We start from the raw sequence: 21,985 nt of genomic DNA on the forward strand, positions 1-21,985 counted from the left end.
TACAAAGTTTTTTTCTTGCTATGGATGCTCTGGCTCAGCAGTCTTCCCCCTAGGTTGGAATGAACACATTTAAGAATATCAGGGCTCGGTGATACCAAGAACAATAATTAGATGCATTTACAAATGGTAAAGGGGTGAGTGTAAGGCACTCATCTGTAGGGATTATTAAGTGGGAACAGGAAACTTGAATAATTAATTCTTAAAATCATCCCAAGAAGGTTACAACATTCCTCCTGATGCACAGACACAGCAATTAGGTTACCCTGACAAGCCCATTTCAGATGAAACAGGAATTCTTCAAGGTGCTTATTTAATAGACCTGAAACATGTTCTAAGAAATGATTTCATTACTGCATCCTTCTGATCGGAATGAAATCAGAACTCCGGAATAAGTTGTCTTATGGAGTAATTCTACGGCACATCCTGGGCCAAAGAATTCCGTGAGGCCATCCAGAAGATGTCTAATGTTTGCAGAATCAACATCAGAAATCCTCTTAATGTGTTTTAGCAAAACCAGGAAGCGCCATAATTTCGCATTAGTCAACTGCGTGTCACTAATAAATCAGCCATAGGAAAAGCAACATATTTAGAGGACACTGGAGTCATGGAAGAATCAATTGATTACATTCATAATATCTAGGTATTTATGTATTCATTTTTAATCAAATTAATATTTTATGAATAACCCCATCTAGATAAAAGATCTCTGCTGTGCTGAGCATGAAGTTTGTTTGAATCTTCCAGCGAGGTAGAAAGGGGCATTGATAGGGAAGTGGCTATTTTTGAGAGTCCAAGGATCCCATTGGCAAGTTTTGCAAATTTCATGTAGTCTTTCTTCCCTTCGTTCAGTGGGGGAAATAAAGCCTATTATCCTAAATGGTGAGATAGCACTGTAGCACTGTAGTCCCGTTGTTCATCAATTTACTCGAGCGGGCACCAGTAACATCTCCATTGTGAGACTTGTTGTTACTGTTTTTAGCATACTGAATACGCCATGGGGAGCTTGCCAGGCTCTGCCGTGCGGGCAGTATACTTTCGGTATCTTACAAATCTTAATTAAAGAGTATTGCATGGGATTATTCTCCACCCGGGGATTGGCCTGCATCTCAATCCGAGTTACTCCTGGACCATCCCTGTTTCTGCTCTGGAGAAGCCCACGTTCTCTCTTGAACACCTGCCTCACTTCCTTTCCCTCCCTTCCCATTTCTCCGAGTAAATTTCTTTAAGTAAAACTGTTGTACTTCCCTGAAAAAAAATAAACAGCTTTAGCCAAGGGACACACAATAAAATAGTAATTTAAAGCTTTACTTTTAGATATTTTCTCAGATTATTTTATGTGCTATGCTATTCATATATATGAAAATCTTTCTTAGAACTGTAGATTTGAGTGTGTGTATGGAGCCTTCAGACCTACACAACCTGGTTCCCGTCTTCCGCCCCCCCACCCAGGTATACTTCTATTCTCTTCCTCCAACAATGTTGCATTGACAGAACAATATTGATTAAACAGGTAAATCACTTAGATGAAATGTCCAAGGTAAGTTCATTCATGGAAATGCAATGAGACACTGAGGAACATGAGGGCTAAAGAACCAGCCTCTGGGTGGTTCTTTTTTTTTTTTTTTTTTGCTTTTTGGGTCACACCCGGCAATGCACAGGGGTCACTCCTGGCTCATGCACTCAGGAATCACTCCTGGCGGTGCTCAGGGGACCCTATGGGATGCTGGGAATCGAACCCAGGTCGACGGCGTGCAAGGCAAACGCCCTACCCGCTGTGCTATTGCTCCAGCCCCTGGGTGGTTTTTTAGCCCTCACCAGGGGGTCAGAATTTCTGCCCACCTATGACCCCGGTCAGAGGGGAATTGCATAGACAGCTGGCCTGACACGGAGCTGAGATCAGAGTCTCAGTCAGGGGGAGACTCTTCTGTGCCACCTCTGGTATCAGAGGCAGAGGGGCCCCCCTCTGAGCAGGGGATGTCAACAATCAGCATAGCTACTTTCCAGGAAGTGAACAGGAAGTAGAACAACCACAAGACACGCAGGAGGCTGATGTGGGGTGAGCAGTAAGTTGAGAGGTCAGCGGGGCGACTAGTAGCCCATCCAGGAGCAGAGCCTGCACCGGCATCCACGGCTTATCTCCAGCGCAGACTGCGTGGAGTCTGGAGAAGAGAGGAGCACCGGAGAGCTGGGCTCCAGGGCCGTTGTTCCAAACTGTTAGTGTTCTTCTCCGTAGAACCCGGGTCCAGACACTCAGTCATGCTATTATGCTCTGGGTGGAAGTCCACTGATGTCTCTATTGATGGTCATCAATGCCATTGATGGTCATCAGTTTTGCTTGTTTGTGTGTGTGTGTTTGGGGGCCTTCCCAGCCGCGTTGAGGGTTTGCTCCTTGCTCTATGCTCAGAGATTGCTCCTGGTGGGCGTGAATGGCCATAGAGAGTGCTGGGAATTGAACCTTGGTCTGCCACATGCAAGGCAAATGCCCTACCAATTGGAATATTACTCGACCCGCTGGTCATTTGTTTCTGAAATGTCATGATATAGTAGGTCACGACACCTCCACTATCAACAACCAAACATTCAATCCATCACCAGACAAATGGATTTACTTTTCTGTTTCTCCTTAGTGGATATTTTCTTTGATTCACCCATTAAAGAGAAGTGCTGCCCTCAGGAAGCATGTTTAGTTTTGAAAAACATGTATTTTTTATTTAGATTTCCCCAAATATCAATGACTTCTGGGTGCTATTATAGACAATGACTAGCTTTGCTTTGTGCAAAATTGGTTGCTCCTTCTTCCCGCTGCTTCTTGTTTTGTCTTTCCCCCTCCACGCCCTTCCTCCCTTCCCCATTAATTCATTTCTCTCCTCTGTCTATCAGGCTGGAAATGCCCATGTTTACAATGCAACTTGAACTGGTGAACTTGAAGTCATCATAAATGACTTATCAGGACCTCACTGTGCCAGGAATCATTTCAAGCCTCTTCTCCTGTGCAGAATTCTGAGCAGGGAGACCAGATACTCAGACTATCCCAGCATATGCATGTATTAAAGTAGTGTCTCTTGTCTCAGGTGTGTATTTCCTCATAGAAATAAAAGACAGAGTTGGGGTTTTCAGAGAGAACCAGAAAACAGGAGATAAACTTGAGCTATGAAGATAAGTTCTGTTATACAGAGGTGCCAGACAGTTGCTTTCATCAAATACTGGCTCTTGATTCTGTGGTGAGATAAGCATTACTCCCATTTTATTTATTTATTTATTTTTATTTGGCCACATCCAGCATTGCTCAGGGCTTGCTTCTGGCTCTTTGCTCAGATATCACTCCTGGTGGTGCTTGGGGGACCCTAGGTAGTGCCAGGGATCGAATCTGGCTTGACCGTAGGCAAGGCACATGCCTTAACCCCTGTATTATTGCTCTGGCAATAATATAAATACCTTTGTGATAATTAATAAACTAATATTGCATTATGGATGAGAAAGATTTTCCTGGTTCTCACTTAATATCTTTTTTTCTATTCTGTGATCGGAGCCAGGATCGCACATTACTCATGGCTTTGTTGTGGGTCCTTACATGCCTCTTGGATATGATAATTTCTCGACCTTTCCAACCTCAACAGAAATGAGCAATACTGGTCAGTACCCTTGCAGAATATTCTCCGGGTGGGATTTATTCTTCTCAGGTGAGCCTGGAGCTATGCGTTTGGAAGAGGAAAAAATTATACAGAGTCATATAAGTAAGTACCGCGTGCACTGCTTCATGAGCGGAGGGGAGAAGGCAGATGGAAGAGAGAAGGGATCACTAAGAAAATGATGGCTGGAGGAACCAGTCGGGATGGGAGATGCATGCCCAAAGTAGATAATGGACCAAACATGATGACCTCTCAGTGTCTGTGTTGCAAGCCATAATGCCCAAAAGTAGAGAGAGAGAGTTTGGGGAATATTGTCTGTCATGGAGGCAGGGGGAGGGTGGGAAAGGGGGGTATACCCGGGATATTAGTGGTGGGGAATGTGCACTGGTGTTTGATATCACTCAGGGATGGGTGTTTGATCATTGTGAGATTGTAATTAAAACATGAAAGCTTGTAACTATCTCACGGTGATTCAATAAAATTAAAAAGAAATTATACAGAGTCAGGCACTTTACATCATAGCACACACCATCCATATGATTCATCACTGTTGACTTTGAACTTGAACTTCACTGAGGCAGTGCGTGGTCCTTACTCCCCCATGACTTTCCGTACTGTGTTCTTTGGGGGAAGTCACTCCTGGAATCTCACAATGCATAGGAAGTGAAGAACACCTCTGGATATGGCTGCTATTAAAAATGTCTGACTGAAGGGACCACTGTGACAGTGATAGTTGGAAATGATCACTGGACAAAAACTGAGTGCTGAAAGTAGGTAAAGTGATAAGCATGATACCCTTTCAGTAACAATATTGCAAACCATAGAACCTAAGAGGAAAGAGAGAGAGATGACAAAGAGAAATAGAGACAGAGAGAGAAAGAGAGAGAGAGAGAAGAGAGAATTGCCTGCCAGGGGCATGGTGGCAGGAGGGAAACCGGGGACATTGGTGGTGGGAAATGTACACTGGTGAAGGCATGAGTGTAGGAACATTGTGTGACTTAAACTCAATCATGACCAACTTTGTAACTGTATACCTTACAGTGCTCCAATTAAAAACATAATATTACTTTCCTGATACCAAACCTGATGATGTAAGAAGACCAGGGTTCATCAGAATAAACTTGAACTCAGTCACACAGACCAGATTCTGGCACCATGCCCCACAGGTGGCAGGTCACCACACCTGAACACACAGGGAAACCCCAGGAGTGACAGGAAGAAGGCCCTGTCTCTGCACTCACAGCTCTCCTAGAGAAAACAGTCGATCTTGGGATTGATGTTAAATATACATGAGGGCAGTGATGCTCTCCCCAGACCTTTGAAGTTCCATCTACAGTTTGCAGTTTCATACCTTGGCCGGCCATTTTGCCTGACCACATACTGACCTTGGTCAGTTAAGAGTCTGCAGAGAAAAATGCCAGGGCGGGGGGGAAACCCAGAAATTTCAGGGGCATTGCTACCCCTCTGAGTTTTCCTTCCCTGTCAAATGAGACAGGGTCATAGATTTGGCATAAAACTTAGGTTCTGGGAATTTTCTAGAAAAATAATTTCTTGATACTTGAGATGTGTATGGCATTTACCAAGAGCTTGTCTTGTCCCCAGGCTTCAGTTTGTTGAAAAGTCCTCCCACCTTGTCTCTGTCCAGATGCCAGAAGTTCCTAAATATTTCCCTTTCTTTCTTTCTGTATTGTGAAAGCTGCTAAAACTCAAATTGACTTACTCAAATATAAACCACACCTCATGGCCTCAATATTCTAGTGCAATGACGGAGTTTGCATGGTCTCTGTCTATAAATATATAACTTTGAGGTAACTGACATCTACAGATTTACTACCAGATTACCATCTAAAGTTGCAACAGTGATTAAAAAAAATTCAGGAGATACAAGATGAACATTTGAATGCCTTAAGCTGAGAACAGAGGCTCGAGAGAATGGAATATAAGACAGCACATTTTAATGAGTCATACGTGCATAGGTGGGGAGGGGCAGACAGACAGGCTGTCATGCTTGGTGGGCTCTTCTGTGAATACCTGGGGGAGGGCTGAATTGGAATATCTTGGATTAAAATGAAAACAGGGACCAGAAAGATAGTAAGGAGACAAGGCACTTACCTTGAAATGTGACCAGCCTCAGCCCGACCCTAACACCACATAGAAGTAATTCCTGAGTTCAGAGTCAGAAGTAGCCCCTGAGAACTCCCAAGGACAAACTCTAAAATTCTCCAAATTTTTAAAAGACAAATAAATAATATGGCATCACTGTAAGAACATATGCTGTCTTATCCATGTGGGGAAAGTCCCAAGAGAGACAAGTCAACTCTCTACACTTCCCTTCCTTTCAGCTTTGCCTAAGCCTCTCCTTTTGTTGCTCACTGACCCGAGTGACTGTTAAAAACCAGGGAATTGGGGCTGGAGCAATAGCACAGCGGGGAGGGCATTTGCCTTGCACGTGGCTGACCCGGGTTCGATTCCCAGCATCCCACATGGTCCCCTGAGCACCACCAGGAATGATTTCTGAGTACAAGCCAGGAGTAACCTCTGAGCATTGCCGGGTGTGACCCAAAAAGAAAAAACAAACAACCAGGGAATTATTTCCTGTCACAACAAAGATAGACAGGTTTGGAGATTAAAAGTATAAGGAACTTATAGTTAATATCTTTTTGCTTTTTCAATCTTTAAAATTGTGCTCCAGGTTTTACTGTGTGATGGGTTCAACAATCCGTTTCTTTGGATAGGATACATGAGGTAGTGATCATCTGCCACTCTCCATCATATTTCACTCACTAAATATTTATTGGCATATCCAATACACACAGGTAGCTTGCCGGGCTCTGCCACGTGGGCTCGATACTCTCAGTAGCTTGCCAGGTTCTCCGAGGGGGCGGAGGAATAGAACTTGGGTCGGCCGTGTGAAAGGCGAATGCCCAACCACTGTGCTATCGCTCCAGCCCGTGCGTATTGGATATGCCCAAAACAGTAACAATAAGTGTAGACGTTACTGGTGCCTGCTCGAACAAATCGATGAGCAACGGGATGACAGTGACAGTGAAATATTTATTGGGCACCTGCCATATTTCAGACTTCGTGGTAGGTGCCAACTATCCAGTGGGGAAGAGGGAGACTTAGTGCTTCACAGTATCCTGGAGGAAAGACAGAGTAAACAATCTTCTCTTTTGAGTTAACAGGCGGAAGACACGCTGCATTCCCAATCCTTCTGTGTTAACTCCCCAGAAATGGTAGATGAATGCTTAAAGGACAAGAAATACCTGTTACTGAGATTTGCATCACCAGGTATTGGATAATGCAGATGGTAGAGTGTAAAAAACTAAAGCACGCCGAGGGGCTGTGTCTCACTGCCCACGTTCGGTGCCCTGGAACCGCTGTGTATGGGCTGGATCAGGACGGCCGTTGGCCAAGGACAGGCGAAGGAAGAACGAGGACCAAGCTGGTTGTTGATTAGTTACTGTTTATTCGATCTTCCATCTTTCTCATCTCCCGCACTCCCAGCTCCGTCCTCTCTCTGATCTACTGCAGCCTCTCTCGGATTCTTTTGTCTCTCCTCCTCCTTCTCTCTCCCACCTTGCCCTCTAGGCTACACCCAGCAGGGTAGCCAAATCAACATAAGAAAGCCCTTCCTGAGGGCCCAGCATTCCAAAGTCCTTTCTGACTCTTAAAATGTTTTTCTCCTTTCCTTAATCCGAACACTCATTAACATCTTAATACTAGTTATTCTTGTATGGACATAGCAAGAGATACATCAAGGCTTATGAGGCAGCTCTCCTGGGAACATCTTGCCAGACTCAACTACAGCACTCAGGCCAGATTAATCATTCCTCACCCTAGCAGGGTCCGAATCTAATTATCACTGTTTGGATCATGACAGCATTTGTCCATGATCAAGCTCTTAACTTATAGTTAAGCATTAGACACTTTGGCCAGGCCCATCTCCATGCCAGGGTAGCACACAACTCACCGCTTGCCCTGGGTCCGTCTCATCTCTCGTCGGGACCGTGCTTTGGGGGTGCTAGGAAGTAAGGGCAGCTGAAGCTTAGGTCGAGAGAACAGATTCCCAAGAGGAAAATATCATGTAGAGTCAAATGACTCCCAGGTTACAAAAGTATGGCATTTGCTAAGTCTTCCTGTGGCCATACAAAAAGGACATGGCTCTGAATAAACTATGCAAAGGACTCAAGGAGAAGAGAAAAACAACATTTACAAGTCAACAGAACACTACGAAAGAAGCTACAAATAAACAAAGAGGAGTGGGAGCACTGTAACGGGAGTAACCCAATAAACCTAAACTACCTGAGGCTATCTAATCCTACAGTAGAGAAAGCCATAAATGGAGAATAAGGTCACACGTTGAGTCCAATACCAAAGGAGTTGACCCGTCTAACCTCTGTGTGAACCCAGAGCACAGTCAGAGGTATCTGGACAGAGGAGAACAGAGAATGTGGGGCTTAGCTCAGAGCAGCAGAGGGCAGGCAGACAGCCGTCTGAAGAAGAGCTACAGGTCTACCTTGCTCCCCAACTCTCCGAATAATTGTGACTACAGCTCTCAGGTCCTACCTTAGTAAGAAACCAAAGAAATCTCTAACACACAAAGAAACTCAAGCATCACTACCAGAGGAGTGTTGAACACCAAGCAGTACAGATATCAGAAGAATTCGCGTGAATGGAGCAACATGTCAGCAGTGAAAAAGAATATTGGCAAGAACAAACTTGGTAAGTAAAGTGATGGAGAGTGAGTCAGAATATTCTGGATGGAATGGTGCATGCAGCACCAACGCCCAGACAAAAAGGGAGCAGGTCCTTGGTTTTATCACATTTTCTCTGTGTATCTGGAGCAGAGTCCATCCAGTGGTGGGGTTGGGAGTGAGATGGAGAAAACCCAAGAGGGAAATGGGATAGATACTGTTTGTTTGTTTGTTTGTTTGTTTGTTTGGGGGTCACACCCAGCTGCACTAGGTTTACACAGAGTGGCAGAAGTTGGGGTGGCAGAATTCTACCTCGAGGTGCCCCTGCGCTGACCTCTCTTATATCAGGAATAAAAGCAGAAAGTATAAAAATTTTAACTTAGTTATCTTCACCTAGTTCACTGAGACTAAAGGTTTCAAAAACTTCTTTTCTTACTAAAATACTTGGGGCTGGGGCTGGAGTGATAGCACAGTGGGTAGGGTGTTTGTCTTGCACATGGCGAACCCAGGTTCAATTCCTCCGCCCCTCTCAGAGAGCCTGGCAAGCTACCGAGAGTATCTCACCCGCACGGCAGAGCCTGACAAGCTACCTGTGGCATATCTGATATGCCAAAAACAGTAACAACAGGTCTCATAATGGAGACGTTACTGGTGCCTGCTCGAACAAATCGATGAGGATAACAGTGATACAGTGATACTGAGAGATGTTTGGGACAATGTACAAACAATGTACAATCTCTCTCTCTCCCTCTTTCTCTCTCTCTCTCTCCCTCTCCCTCCTAAAAGAAAGGAAGAAAGAAAGAAAGAAAGAAAGAAAGAAAGAAAGAAAGAAAGAAAGAAAGAAAGAAAGAAAGAAAGAAAGAAAGAAAGAAAGAAAGAAAGAAAGAAAGAAAGAAAGAAAGAAAGAAAGAAAGAATGAGAGAAAGAAAGGCACCTCGAGGTAGAATTCTGCCACCCCAACTTCCTTCCTTCCTTCCTTCCTTCCTTCCTTCCTTCCTTCCTTCCTTCCTTCCTTCCTTCCTTCCTTCCTTCCTTCCTCTCTCTCTTTCTCTTTCTCTCCTCTCTCTCTTTCTCTCTTTCTTTCTTTCTTCTTTCTTTCCTTTCTTTTAGATTTTTGGCACACTCCCAGTGATGTTGAGGGCTTACTCCCAACTCTGCACTCAGGGATCACTTCCGGTGGACTGGGGGACCATATCAGGTACTAGAAACCCAGGTTGATTGCATGCAAGGCAGATGCCCTACCTGCTCTCACTCCATCCCCCAAGTTTTGTTTATTTCTCATGTAACAGGCCTAATGGAGGGGAACCTTGTGTTGCATGGCTCAGCCTCTGACAGTTGCGTCTCTATCACTTGTGTTACAAGATGAAGGGATAATCCTAAATTGAGAATCACTCAATGTTTAAAAAGACTACCTGAATATCTATGGTACATACACACAATGAGTACACAGCTGTTAGGAAAAAACAAATTCATGAAATTTGCTTATAAATGTATGGACATGGAGAGTATCATGGTGACTGAAATGAGTCAGGAGAGGGACTGATGTGAGTGCATTTATTTGTGGGATATAAAAAGATAGTATGAGACTAATAGCCATGGCCAGGAAAAACAGAGGTCAAGAACTGGTCCACACTTGGAGGTTTATCAAACGTGTATGGAGGGCAAAAGTCAGCCAGAATAGAGAAGGGACCAATATGACAATAATGGTTAGAAATGATCACTCTGGAAAAGAACTGAATGTTGAGAGTAGATAAAGGGATATGCATGATAACTTTTCAGTATCTGTTTTGCAAATCATAATGTCCAAAGAAAAGAGAGAGAGCAGTGAGATAGAGAGGGAGGGAGAGAGAGAGAGATAGAGGGAGAGAGAGAGAGAGTCTGTGTGTAGAAAAGAAGTGCCTGCTATGGAGGCAAGTGGTGAGGGAGGAGCGGAAAGAAACTGAGGACATTTGTGGTGGGACATGTACACTGGTGAAAGGATGCTGGAACACTCTATGACTGAAACCCAACCACGAACAACTTTGTTACTGTGTATCTCGCTGTGGTTCAATAAAAAAGAAAGAAAATATTCTGAATATTATAAAAGAAATTTCTGGAAATACATATAAATATGCAAGTTGGAGAAAAATCAATACTGCATGGAATCAAAGTTTTAAAAGTCAAACTTACAGAAACAGAAAGTAGACAATAGTTGTTTTAAGGGCCTGGGTTAAGGTAAGCGTGGGAAGAGTTTGTTTAAGGCTGTGGCATGTTCAGCTGTGACATGGGCAAGGTCTGAGGATGTAATGAAATGCACTGGGCGCCTGATACCGCACTTTGGAACTGAAATTTTCTAGCAGAGAACTTAAAAGTTCTTATCAAAAATGTAAAAGATAAATCTGTGAGGTGACAGATATGTTTATTAAGTAGACAGGAAAGGGTCACTTCCCAGTATATCTGCACATCAAATCACCCTGATGGACACTTGAACTATCTGACAATTGTGTAGGTCAACTCTACCTCATTAAAACTGAAATAAATTTAAAACTAAAACCAGGAGAAGTGAGACCTCTGACACACCCTGTCAAAGGAGGCTCTCCACCAGAGAGACCCTGAACTTAAGAAATTAACATAAGGGCCCAGAGAGAGAGTATAGTGGGTAAGGATCTAATTCAACCTGTGGCCGATCCAGGTTCAGTGCCCATCTCTCAGTATGATCCCCGAGTACAGCCAGCAGGGCAATCCCTGAGCTCAGAACCAAATTAGTCCCTATGCACCGCCAAATTTAAAAAGATAGAAAGAAAAGACATTAGCATAGGGGCTGGAGTTATACTACAGCGGGTAGGGTGTTTGCCTTGCACACGGCCCACCCAGGTTCGATTCCCAGCATCCCATATGGTCCCCCGAGCACCGCCAGGCGTTAATTCCTGGGTGCCAAGCCAAGAGTCACCCCTGTGCATCTCCAGGTGTGACCCAAAATGCAAAAAAAGCAAAAAGAAAAAAAAAGAAATTAACATATAGAGCCAGGCAAGCTGTAATGTGGCGTGGTGAGTGCCGTAAGAATTTGGATGTTCCCTTCTGCCAAGGAGCCAAGGTAGTTTCTTTCCCCTCTTCGGGCACAAGGCTATGGTGTTCACTGCTTTTCCTGCGCCTTGTAGATCTGAGCCAATTCACTGCAAGACTGAGTGTTAGTCTCTCTCTGAAAGCCCCGTGTCCCAGGAAAAGAGACAGACAGCAGACTTCTGCCTTCAGAGAAGGCTCCTAGGGATTCCTGCGACTTCGTCAGCCCGTTTCCCCTACCCCCTTCTCTTCACACAACCTCTTATCAGACACCTCCTGCAAATAGCAGGTGTGAACCAGTACAACAAACCAGAAAAAGAAAACATAAGGAAAACGCTGACAAAATCATATTGTTGTGCCAATTCCACTTTTTCAAAGTGTCTCTTGTCATTTCTCACTCCCCCTTTCAAGTTTGCAAGTAGAAGGACCCCTCAGAGAAGGTTTTTTTCTAAACTGATGTTCAGAGGGACGGTAGTGTCACTCAAGTTCTGCGTGGACATGGAGTCCAGGGTCAGATCTCTGGGAGGCACGTTTGTGGTTTCTCGCTCTTCCTTGGAGATGTCATGTGTCCACAGTGCTCTCAACTCTGAGATTGCTTGCATGTGACAAGTCCTCACAACCACAGAGTATGTTTTAGAACTCGTAGCAAGGTTCTGGTGGCCAGAGCTTGCAGAGTGCACTCTGAGAAGGAGCAGAGGACAGAATCTCAGTTATAGGGGAATCTTTGGTCATTCACATCTCTGAAACTTGCCAGCCTTCCATCTTCATCACTCCCGACAACGTTCCCTTTCTCCTAGCTCATCTTCTAGTGAGCTCCTTATAGACCCCAAGCACACAAACTACTCTCTTCTCCCTCTAATACTTGCTTGTGGCTCCCTCCCCTCTCTATGTAGTGACAGTCATATCGTTGGGACTGTCACTTCAGGTTTGCCCCCTTGGGGGACTCAATCAACTCACCTGTAAAATGGAAAGAAGGTGTCCCGAAACAATGAATATTGAGAGTCTCATGTTTTCTGTTTTATTTTCTTGGACATTTTTTCCCAGTAAATGAAAAAAACACTTTTATCCTCTGTGATTCTTGAATATGTGACTTCCTTTCTCATTCACTTTTTACATCTGCAAAATGGGTAGAAGAACAGAAGATATCTCACTGGTTTCTGATGTGGAGATGGAACAAGGAAGGTGAAGGCTGCATGTTAGAGAATTGTCTGCATAATTGAATCTAAATGAAAAATAAGCCTTCTCTACCCTGATCGAAAATGATGCCAGCATTACGTAGGGTTGCTCCCCCTCGAGATTGATGCATCTTATATGCTCTCTGACTCTGAAAGCCTTTTATGATGTAAAAATAACCCTTAAGATGTTCCTGACAATATTGTTCAAAGAATGTTAATAGGCTCTGAGGCCAAGTAAAGGGAAGCTCAATTGCTATAATTGCTATAAACTTAATTTTTAAACATCCTAAATAAATATGCATTTTCTTTGACAGCAGCAAGGCAGCTTGCATCAGAATCTTGAAGGGTAGAAAAGGACAGGACATGCATTATGGTTTCCCAGGAAATTGATAGGGTTCTATTAAGTGATACAACTTTGAAAGTAACCTTCGAATGTAAAAGCCTTTCACTTTACAGTGAGGTTCCTCCAGGATCTTAGTTGATGCTCAAGGAGAGAGATGGGATACGTGGACCATTTTTACCTCCGTATATGGCTCAATTCAGTTGCCCCAAACTGAACTCTCCAATGCTACTGCCCCTTGGAGCTCCTCCAGTGCCAGTGCATGAATTTATTCTCCAACCATTGTCCATGACACATACCTGGAGCCTTACTACTCTGCTGATCTTTTCTTGTTTCTTAGCTTCAACCAATCTTCCTGGTCCTTGGGTCCAGCACTAAAATCTCTATCCGATAAACTCTGAACCTCTTTCTCCAAATCCCCTCTGAACCTGCCCTTCCTTTATCAATGGCAAATCTCTCTGTCAAGCTACTCAGGCCTCCAGCGTCGAGGATCACCCTAATCCCTTTCTCTGCGTCATGTGGCACAACCAGGCCTTTAGCAATCCCCGACAACTCTCCCTTTTCAAAGCTCCCTGTAGAACCTGATGGACGATCCACACACCCAGCCTGCCCACCTATGCCCAAGCTCCAAGTCTCAAGTTTAGGCTTTTCTCTTGTCAACTTTTTTAAAAATTTGATTTAATTTATTTATTTTTACAAAGCTGTTTGTGATTGGATTTCAGCCATTCAGTATGCCAACACCCATCCTTCCACCAGTGTACATTTCCCACCACCAGTGTCTCCAGGTTCCCTCCCATCACCCCTCAATTAAAAAAAATCAATCTGGCTATAGTTCTCATATTATGAGAGAGCAAGCTTACATGCTCCGTCTTAGCACAGGTAGGTGGGTGCCAACAATTTTTGGTGCTTGGGTCTCTCTCTCTCTCCATAGATATTTATGTATATATATATATATGTTTAGTACTATTGTGACCTCTTCCCAATACATAACTGTACAATCTCACCATCATCCACATCCCCACGCTCACCACCACACCCTCATCATCTATCCTGCTACTATTCCCATCACTGTCCTCACCAGCATCCCCACCACCAGTGCTCAAAACACTGAAAATCCCCCTAAAAGTATCCATTCTCTACAGGAGAAAGGTCCACAGTCATTACCTTATCTACCTCCCGTTAATGCTATGAACATTGCTGGTTCCCTCTCTCTGTCTTTCTTGTTCTTCTCTAACCATACCAATACGTTGACTATTCCCTATCTCCCAGGTTTGGACTTTCTGTTTCCTTCACCAGAGAGAATATTCCACCAAGATATTTACTAGGTTTCTGGTGGCCCTTCAGAAAGTTATGTGATACTCTGCTGTGTGTCCAGGAAGATTATGCCTAAAAATAACCAGTGATTACTTGATTGTTCTTTCTTAAAATATTTTTAAATGGATGAATTGGGGTTTAAAATGTTCATTATGACTCCCATTTCTAAATGGAGAGCCAAATGTGTTTTTCTGGTGGGTTTGGTGGTGCTCAGGGGTTCAAGGGGCCATGTGATACTGTGGACCAAACCAGAATCAGATATATGCAATGAACATGCCTTATTCCTTACCTTATCTCCACAGCCCCCCCAAATATTTTTTATGTGCATGTATTGCTGTTCAAGAGAAAACACACCAAGATAGACATACAAATATTAGCTGTATTTCTTTCTCTATGGTAGCTTTATAAGCTCTTGGTTTACTGGGTACTTTTCTTTTATGTTAAAATTTTCTATGAAGAATGTATTTTAGTTTTATTGTCAAAGGAAAAACAGTGAGCACTATTTTTTAATGAAATTTTTTCCTAATCACAAATGTCTCCTAGATCCACAGACCAGTTGGGAAAATGTAGATAATTCTGGCTGCACCCCACTTAAAAACTGTTCATGAACATCCAGGACAAGCATTTGGATGCTTTGAGAGAGTGAGGGAAGGAAGTGAATTCAGTGACCTAGAATGTTTACGTTTATGGGGACCTTGGTAATCATGTAATATGACATCCTCTTCTTTAATAAAGCAGGCGCTCCAGAGAAATCAACTAACCCGAAGTCACATGGTTAAATAGTAGCAGAGATGGGATTGTTCAATTATTTTTTTCATCAAACATTTATTAAGTTTGCACTATCGACGGGGTGCTAAGAAGAAAACAGTGAAGATAAGCACCGTCTCCATGCTAAAATGCAGTGCGGGGGGGTTGGGGGGGCAGTGTAGAAACCCAGAGCAGAGGCCAACAGTTCAGGATTGCACCTCTACCATTAAAATCCATGGCTGTCATCGACTGTGGTGCACTTGAGCTGTGAGTGGTCTGAACAGAGAGGAGCTGCAAGGTAGGAATACCTGAAGAACTTACATATTTACATAATATCCCACCCACATTGTTTCTATCAGTTGTACACTGTCAAAATGATAAAATCTGAATATATTTTAAAAAGCTTTGCCTTTCTTTAATGCCTAGCTTCGGGGGGGGATTGAAATTACTGCAAATTACATATATGACTTGCTTTCTATTTCTTTTGGACAACATAGTATGTGTGCTAGGATGCCTGAGTGATAGGATTTTCGAGCTGAGAGCTTGGGTCTGGATGTTCCATCCAAGTCCCTTTTTTCAAGTCTTTAGGACAGAGAAAGTCTGTGGAAGGAAGTGACTAGAAGCTGTGGTCTGGAGATGGGAAGTTAGACTAGAATTGGGGACAGGGCAGGGAGGAAGGACGTGAAGACAGAATGAAATAGTTAGAGAAGGTCACCATTTGCAAAGTCAGACTCCACCCCACTGAGGATTTCTTTAAAAATTAAATAGCAAGTTGCAATCCTTTAAAACATGGATTTTTCCCTCCCTTCCATGAATAGAAGGTGTTGACAGCTCCTTAATTCCAAGCCTGGGGATAGTAGGGTGGATGACTTTAGTGCTCCAATTCCATCCCTCTGTGCTCCTTGCTCCAGCATCTTCTCACGAGATAAGCTCATTTCAGGGAAGGGCAAATTCTGCCTAAACCAGAGAAAAATAATGACATTGAATTAGCTAGATAGATGGCAATGAGTAATCCTCATGAAATTCTTACATTTGGGTTGGGAAGGGAGATTCAGCATTGGTTGCAGGGCTCTGATTATACAATTCATTCTCAGCCAAGAAAATGAATGTGCTCTATAAAAATATTTCTGGAATAACCTTTTAGTGAAAAACAATAGAAATTGTAAGACAGATTAAGGTTTAGTGTCACAAGAGATTATAGTGTGAACAGACTGTCCTCAGAGGGTCTGTTTAACTGGTGACAAGCTGGAGGAGGGGAGGAATGTAAGGATATTTGACGTGAAAAATGTGAATTCGCTCTCTGAGTGTTTACTAGCATTCACAAGTAGCAGGAAATGAGCCGTGAAATGTATTGTCAAACATTCAGTGTTCAAAATATAATGCATTACTTTAAGTTGGGTGTTTGTGCTTTCTGAATACTCTTTCTCAATTTGTCCACCTCTTGGATAGATGAATTGGCCTTTTTGTATGTCCTTCTCAAGCCGTAATGGTAAGGCAACCTCATGCTCTTCTCCTTTTTCTCTCCTCCTGGCTGATTCCTAGTGGCAGGACAGCCAAATAACTCTTGCCACAGAGATGACAGGTCAGCTGGGAAGATGCTGAGATGTCTATATTAGTTGGTAAATGGCCAACTTTTCCCAGGCCCTCAATTTTACCTTTTGCCCTCATGCCTTTCCCGGGACATTGAATCTCCCTTGATTCCAAAAGGTAAAGAACTGGGCCCACGAGGGATCTGTAGGTCTGTATTCTGCTAAATATTTTGGCTCTCACCTCTGTTGGAAATGAAGTAGTCACTTTATAATCATGAGGTCTAAAACTACACACAAGGGTAGAATAGAATGTTAGGAATAGCCCGTTCAAAATGACTTAGTAAGGCATAGGTACTAGTACAAGATTTGTTTTAATTGTGGCAAAAATGCATAAAATGCTCATAACCATTTTCAGTGTATATTTCAGTGGTATTAAAGACACGTGTAATGGTTTGCAGTCACCTTACACTCTGGATCTCCCCTTTTGTCAACCTGAAATTCTCTATCCATCAAACTATATCTTCCAATTTTCAAGTTGTTGACAACCATAATTCTACTTTCTGCCTCTATGAATTTGTCTACATTAAGTATCTGAAGCACATAGAACTATATGATAGTTGTCTTTCTGTGACTGTCTTACTTCATTTATTGCAGCTCCTCTCTTCATTTGGTGAAATGGCTTTAAACTCCATCCTTTTGGCGTCCCATCCCGTAACAGAATTTCCTTCCTTTCTAAGGCTGAGTAATATTCCACTGATGCATGCACTACATTCTGCTCTTCTCTGACTCTGACCAAAGAACTCTTGGTTTGTTTCTACTGTCAGTATTATTAGTAGCGCTGCTATGAATAAAGGTGGACAGGCACCTCTTTTAGATCCTGCTTTTTTGTTATTCGATGGGTGACCTCCTAAATAGTTCTTAGGAGGCTCAGGGGTCCCTTCCAGCTACTCTTGGTCAACTAATTAGGTCAGTGGTTAAATGCAAGGGGTGCAATGTTACTTGGTTCTTATGGTGCTGGGCATGATCTGGTTCACTCTTAGAGATGCTCAAGGGCCATGTGTTTTGGGGATTGGACTGGGCTCAGTCGCATTCAAGGCATGCACTGAACCCCGACACTATCTTTCCAGCTCCCCTGCCTTCTGTTCTCTTGTGTTAACAGGGGATTGGAGGGCCATGCTAATTACAAGCTAATTATGCTAATATACATTGATTTCAATGAACTGTATTGTTTTATATTGTGGCTATAATTATCACATTTTAATTTGGTGTGACTTGCTGTTTCATGACATAAGTCATTGTGGTATGGTTCTTAAGTTCTATTTCTCACATCTAAAAAAACTTGATTATTTTTGATACAAAAGGAAACTGGGGACGTTGTCGGTGGGGAAGGTGCCCTGGTGGAGGGATGGGTGTGGGAACTCTGTATGATTGGAACCTGACCATGTAGCTTCGTAACTCTGTGTCTCACAATGATTTAATATTTTTTAAAAAGCCAAAAATATTCCTCATATCACCCTCACTCCAAAACACCTGACATAGGAGAGTTTCTTTTGCTATAGTGCATCATTTGCTTTGATTGAACTTACTGTCCTTCGAGAGAATCTTCACCTTGAAGACTATACAGAATATTCACACAACAAATATTTATTTAAGACAATAGGAAATAAAACAAAAGAATTGCTTTAAATACAAAACACACAAGAGATTTTACTTGTATGTTTTGCATGTGTTTAATTTGCATGTTTTTAAAAAATTTTTTGGCTTTTGGGGTCACATCCGGCGATACTCAGGGGTTACTCCTGGCTCTGCATTAGTGGTGCTCGGGGGACCATACGGGATACCAAAGATTGAACCGGGTTGGCTGTGTTCAAGACAAATGCCATCCCCGCTGTACTATTGCTCTGGCCCCACTAATTTGCATGTTTGTAACCCATTTGGGCTCTTTTAATTAGAGAGTGTAAGATTTTATTTACCTTCCTCCTCTTCCTCTCTTTTTCCCTCTCTTCATTGAATGATCAATTCTTCCATCTGTTCTTATTTTCTTCTTATAATTACTACTTGTGGGTCACCTAGTCTTCTCTGGGAGTCATGCTAGATTCTGAGAATGCAGTGGTATCTGAACTAGATAGAGTTCTTACCTTAGTTGAGCATGTGTTCAATGTCCGAAAAACTCACAAATGAATTCATTATAATGTAAAGTGATGATACAGTCATGAAAGGGTGATTAAGGAGCTTTAAGGAATTAAAAAGTGGCAGATCTTCCAGTTTTGAATCGGGATGATCAGAAAAGGTCTGTTGCAAGAGGTGTACTTGAGAAGAGTCTTGTAAATGAGAACTCAGGTTCTAGAGAGGCTGGGGGGAAAAGCAATGCAGGGGGCTGGACTGATAGCACAGGGGGTAGGGTTTTTGCCTTGCACGCGGGAGACCTGGGTTTGATTCCCAGCAACATATGGTCCTCTGAGCACCACCAGGAGTAATTCCTGAGTGCAGATCCAGGAGTAAACCCTGTACATTGCCCAGTGTGACCCAAAAAGCAAAAAAAAAAAAAAAAAAAAAAGAAAGAAAGAAAAGAAAAGCAATGCAGGCACAGAGAGGGGGTGATTGATACAAGAAACCTAACATGTAGACTTGTATGGCCACAGAGAGAAGACCAACAGCTAAGCAAAAGCAAAAGAACTGGGAGGAGGAGAAATGAATCAGAAGGAGAGGGACAGACATAGATTTCACTCATTTGCGGGATGTAAATAAACATAATATGAGACAAATCCTCAAGGACAGTAGAAACAAGAGCCAGGAGGATTGGTCCACCATTGGAAGCCTGCTTTGGGAAAAGGCAGTTGGGTAGAGAAGAACCACTACCACAAAGATAGGTGGAAATGATCACTCTGGATAAAAACAGCGTGCTGAAAGTAGGTAGAGTAGAAAACATAAGCCCTTAGCATCTGTATTGCAAATCATAATTTCCAAAGGGAGAGAAAGAAGGAAGGAGAGATAGATAGATAGATAGATAGATAGATAGATAGATAGATATAGATAGATAGATAGATAGAGAGAGAGAGAGAGAGAGAGAGAGAGAGAGAGAGAGAGAGAGAGAGAGAGAGAGAGAGAGAGAATTATCTGCCATACAGGCAGGCTAGGGGGGTGAGGAAATGGGAGGGAAACTGGAGTCATTGGTGATTGGTGGTGGGAAATGTAACTGATGGAGGCATGGGTTCTGGAACATTGTATGACTGAAACCCAATCATGAACAGGTTTGTAGCTGCGTATCTCATAGTGGACTGGAGTGATAGCACAACAGGTAGGGCATTTGCCTTGTACTCGCCTACATGGGTTAGATTCCTCCGTCCCTCTCGGAGAGCCCTGCAAGCTACCGAGAGTTATCCTGTCCGCACGGCAGAGCCTGGCAAACTCCCTGTGGCGTATTCCATATGTCAAAAACAGTAACAACAAGTCTCACGATGGAGACGTTACTTGTGCCCGCTCGAGCAAATCGATGAGCAATGGGAGGACAGTGCTGCAGTGCGGTGCAGTATCTCATAGTGACTCAATTAAAAATAATAATAAAAAGGATAACCAGTGGCTTCTCTCCCTTTCTCTTCTCTTTCCACCCATTAGCACTCTTGTACTCTAGAAATTTCTGGCAAAGACTGTACAGCAGGAAATCTCAGAGTCGGGCCTCTGCTCATTCCTCGTGTTCTCTAGAACCTGCCAGTGTTGCACCCTGTGTTTTCCCATTAAGCCTTGTCAGGCCCAAGCCCTGGCTGCAATTCTGTCACTGAGGTCTCTCCATCTTATACTAGGTGACAGTGCCCATGGTTCTCGGGTCTACACCGCTCTTGTTCCCATCCCTGAGACCTCGCACTGCTTGTCTCTGCTCTAGTCTATGTTTAGTTCTTTTGACACAGGATGACAGATGCCAATGGCAGAAATTACCTGACAGATTCATAGTCAGGACATGGGGTGCGGGTATTTCTGGGGAGCCATTGCAGGGAAGGCTCCTCTGGTCTTTACAGTCTCCCTCCAAGAGGGGCCCTCACTACAAGTCTCTTTACTGGTAAATACCAGCTGAGACTTTCCTTAGGGACCTCAGCCAAGGCCCTCAAGTGGAGGGATGCAAAGAGCCACTGGAAGAGATTTTTCTTTTTTTTTTTTGAATTTTTTTTATTAAAGAGCCATGAATTACAAAGTTACTTATAGTTGAGTTTTAGGCCTACAATAATTCAACACCAACCCCTCCACCAGTGTCAACTTCCCTCCACCATGTGTCCAGATTTTCTTCCCACCCCAACCGTGCCTCTTAGCTTGACAGGCACGTTACAAAGTTCCAGTGGTTGCCACTTAGATCTCATGTTTTAACTTCTGCTGGATCTGAATTTTGGATATATGGCTATACCGCTCACTCAGATCAATGGTATAACTGCAGCCCTCCATCCTATTAACCCATGACTTCTAGTTCTCTTCTTCCCCCCTGGATTTCTTTTTTACCTGCTCTCTGTCTCTCTCTCTCTCTCTAAACACTGGGGTTGGGGTTATTTCCTTATCCACTATTCAATATTCCACAGATAAGTGAGTTCATCCTGTACTTGTCTTTCTTCATCTGACTAACTTTACTCAACATGGTATCTTCCATTTCCAACCATGTTGCAGCAAACTGCATGATTTTTCTTAATCATTCCTTGCAGTTGCATAGTGCTCCGTGTGTACATATACCATATCTTCACAACCCAACCATGCCATTGAACACCTAGGTTGATTCCATATCTTAGCCATTGCACTGATTTTTCTTCATTCTGACTCAGCACTTGGTCCTCTTAGCACTTCCTCCTGCCAGGTGCCTTTTGCTCATTTAGAGATGCCTCAAGAGTAAGAATTCCAGGTACCCCCACCACACACACACACACACACACACACACACACACACACACACACACACACACCCCATTGTCATCGATTCCACCAATCTGCCTCAGAGTTGTGTCCTCAGCAAAAAAATGGAACAGAGGGCAGTGGATGAACCCCTTGCCTATACTATTGCAGTAAGTCACTAGAAGCATGACTGTGTCCTTCATTTTGGCTTGTTTTATTGAGATACTCTGATCCTCTCCTTCCTGCATCTCAGCTCAGGTCTGTCAAGTTCTTGGAAGTTCAGTCTCATAAGAGAAGAACCCAGAATCCACCTTTCCTCTTCTTTGTTGTCTGGGCAGAAGGCAGCTGTCTCAGCTCGCCTGACTCTAAGTGTCACTGTATTCAAATCATGAAATAACCAACCAAACACTGACCTTTAGCTCCCCAGTCCATGCTCCTCAAAGACAATAAACTCATTGTTCTTAACACCACTTACCTTTTCCTCCCTGCTGTAGGTAGGGCAGTAGCAGGGGAAGGTTCTCCAAATAACAGTGTGGCTGGGGTAGAAGCTTTCCAGTGCCTGATGTCTGTTTCAAGCAAAACAGACAGTGTCATTCCTGTCATTAAAACCTTCCAACATCTTCTCATTGGATGATTAAAAACTCAAATT

Source organism: Sorex araneus, chromosome 5 (genome assembly GCF_027595985.1).
Source record: "Sorex araneus isolate mSorAra2 chromosome 5, mSorAra2.pri, whole genome shotgun sequence".
Taxonomy (NCBI): Eukaryota; Metazoa; Chordata; class Mammalia; order Eulipotyphla; family Soricidae; genus Sorex; species Sorex araneus.